General features: G+C 36.0%; 1 pseudogene; it reads left to right on the forward strand.

Annotated features, from left to right (window-relative positions):
* The first annotated feature begins 1,480 nt into the window (after window positions 1-1,480).
* Window positions 1,481-2,857, forward strand: LOC140803747 (protein FAR1-RELATED SEQUENCE 5-like; annotated as a pseudogene).
* The last annotated feature ends 333 nt before the right edge of the window (window positions 2,858-3,190 follow it).

Below are 3,190 nucleotides of genomic sequence, written 5' to 3' on the forward strand. Positions count from 1 at the left end.
GAAGATCCACCAATGTGTCTTAGGTCGATAACTTTAATTTAAATTTTGAAATGTAAATTTGTTGAGCTCGAAGTTTACAAGAAAGAAATTAGATTTTGGGTTATTTGATAATTTCGAAGATGAAGATCAGATGCAGCTAGTATTCGCGTTTCTTACAAAATAACTTGAGTGTTGCTACAGGTACACCCAATTTATCTTACTTCGATATGTACACCCAATATATCATGATATTTGTATTCACTGATATTTTGACCAAAAGAATTCTTCTTTTTTTTATTTCACCGGGCGGGCCATTTTGCTTCTTCGAGAACATGGCCATTTTTCTTCTTGTAGAACAAACCCTTCTTCGACCCATCATCTTCACATTTCTGCCACCACTCCAATGACAGCACCCGACTCCAGCGACAACGCAATATTCCATTGACTAATAGTTGGTTGCCCATTTTCACTTTAAATATTCTCCCAAAAATGATTAACCTAGGTATTATTCTATCATATTTGAGTGATTTTTATTTGTAAAATTATTTGCTGCTTTGAGATGATGCATTCTTTATAATGAAACTTATTGTCTGTAGAGAATTTTCCATAGAATTTGCTATGGGTAATTGATGAAACCTCATAGGAACAAAGAAAAGTTAATTTTCAGTAATGGGTTTTGAAATTTTGTACAAATTCATGTTATTCTCTTCTTTGTGGACGTCGACTAAGATTTCGTATATGTTTGAATGTATTTTTATTTTTGTCCCAGAAAGTCTTAGTCAAGACTGCAATATTGAAAAGTCAAATTCAAATAGTGCAGTTGGTGAATATGAACATACGATTGAAAATGAAATGGTAATTAAGGATTGTGCTACTGTGAATGATGGGGTGTTCGAAGAAGATAACGGCGTTGTCCCTGAGGTTGAGATGAAATTTAAGAGTGTTGATGAAATATATGAAATATACAAAAAGTATGCATATCGTGTAGGTTTTCCAATCAGAAGGAGGACTTCTAGAAAAGGAAAAAATGGGGTTAGCCGAAATGTGGCATTCACTTGTGGCAGAGAAGGAAACCGATCAAGAGGTGCAACTACTTCTCTAAAGCCTAGCGCCACGAGTCAAACAAGATGCAAAGCTAGGTTGAATGCAACTGTAGATGCTTTTGGTGTTTGGAGACTAACAATCGTAGATCTAAAACATAATCATGAAATAAGCCCCTTAAAGTCTAGGATGTATCGATGCAATCGACAACTAACTGAAAATGTTAAAAGGAAGCTAGAGCTTAATGATATTGCTGGAATTCCACTCCATAAAAGTTACAACTCAGTTGTTGTTGAAGCTGAGGGATATGAAAACATGACTTTCATTGAAAAGGATTGTCGGAACTTCATTGATAAGGTTAGGAGACTAAGGTTGGGTAAAGGAGATGCAACTGCTATGCATGTATACTTTGCAAAAAAACTAATCAGAGTCCCGATTTCTACTTCTCTATTGATTATGAATGTATACTTTGCAAAAAAATGTGTATTGGGCTGATAACAGATGTAGATTAGCGTACAAGGAATTCGGTGATGTTGTCACATTTGATACAACTTACTTGACAAACAAGTACAATATGCCATTTGCTCCTTTTGTCGGTGTTAATCATCATGGACAATTGACTCTTCTTGGATGTGGTTTGATTGCGGGTGAGGATACTGACACTTTTGTATGGTTATTTAAGACATGGCTTGACTGGATGGAGAATCAACCTCCCAAAGGTATTATCACTGATCAGGACAGGGCCATGCAAAATGCTATAGAGATTATACTCCCCAACACAAGACATAGATGGTGTTTATGGCATATACTTAGAAAGTTACCTGAAAATTTTAGATATCACAAAGAAAAAGAATCTATTTTTAAGGACATACACAATTCTATATATGAATCATTAAATCCCGAGGAATTTGTTCAGTCCTGAGTTGCAATGGTAGACAAATACACTTTGCACGAAAATTATTGGTTGTCTGGACTTTTTAAAGAAAGATCTCGGTGGGTCCCATGTTTTTTAAACACAAGTTTCTGGGCTGGAATGTCTTCAACGCAACGTAGTGAGAGCATGAATGCTTTTTCCGATGGTTATGTGCATTCTAAAACCGGCTTGAAATAATTTTTTGAAAAATATGAGCGGGCTTTGCGTAGCAAAGTAGAGAAAGAGTTTCAGGCAGATTTTCGTTCATATTCCCAGATGATTCCTTGTGTCAGTGCATATGATATAGAGAAGCAATTTCAAGCTTCATATAATATGGACAAGTTTAGAGAATTCCAGGAAGAGATCAGTCGTCTGATGTATTGTAAAGTGATTTATGGTGGGGAAGAGCTTGAGAGGACAAAATTTAAGGTACGTGAGGATGTCGAGGTCAAAGGAAAAACAATAAAACAAAGAATTGTAGATGTACAGTTTGAAATAGAACAAAATGAGATAGTCTGCAGTTGCCATTTATTTGAGTCCAGAGGAATACTTTGAAGACATGCTGTGTTGGTTTTGTTATTCAATGACGGGAGATCACTACCACAAAATTATATCCTGAGGAGATGGAAGCGTGATGCGAATCGGTTGTACACGCGGGTGAAAGTAAATTATGATGGTTGGATTACTACTCCGGGGCATGAAAAATATGATGAATTGCATCGAGAATTTTCAGGACTAGCAGGTTTGGCTGCAGATGATGAGGCAAGATTTCAGGAGGTGAAAAGATGGATTTCAGTCAAAAAGGCTGAGTTCACTTCGAGAATGAAATTAGGTCATGAAAGTGAAGATTTTGTTCAACCATCTAATCCAGTGAGATCTGCCAGTGTTGGAGAAGTTGGAACCACCTTTCTACTCAAACTCTAGACCTGAAGTGTACGAAGAGAAAGGGAGCCCCTCGTATTGTTCGAAAAAAAGGACCATTGGAAAGTAGAACAAAGAAAACCAAGGTATTATTTAATAATTCTTTTACTTATGTTATTATTCTTGAAAGGAATTATCTTAACATTCATTATTTTGCTAGGTTCAAATTAAATCGAAGAAAGACAGATGTACAAATGTAGTAGCGAAAAAGAAGTTAACAATTTTACAACTGTTACAAAAACATTCCAATGTGGAGTCGACTTTGGATCAAGATTTGGGTTGGATCATGTAACAGCCCGATTACCTTTGTATTTTGACCAACTAGATAATGATGGA

This window comes from Primulina eburnea, chromosome 10 (assembly GCF_022965805.1).
Source record: "Primulina eburnea isolate SZY01 chromosome 10, ASM2296580v1, whole genome shotgun sequence".
Taxonomy (NCBI): domain Eukaryota; kingdom Viridiplantae; phylum Streptophyta; class Magnoliopsida; order Lamiales; family Gesneriaceae; genus Primulina; species Primulina eburnea.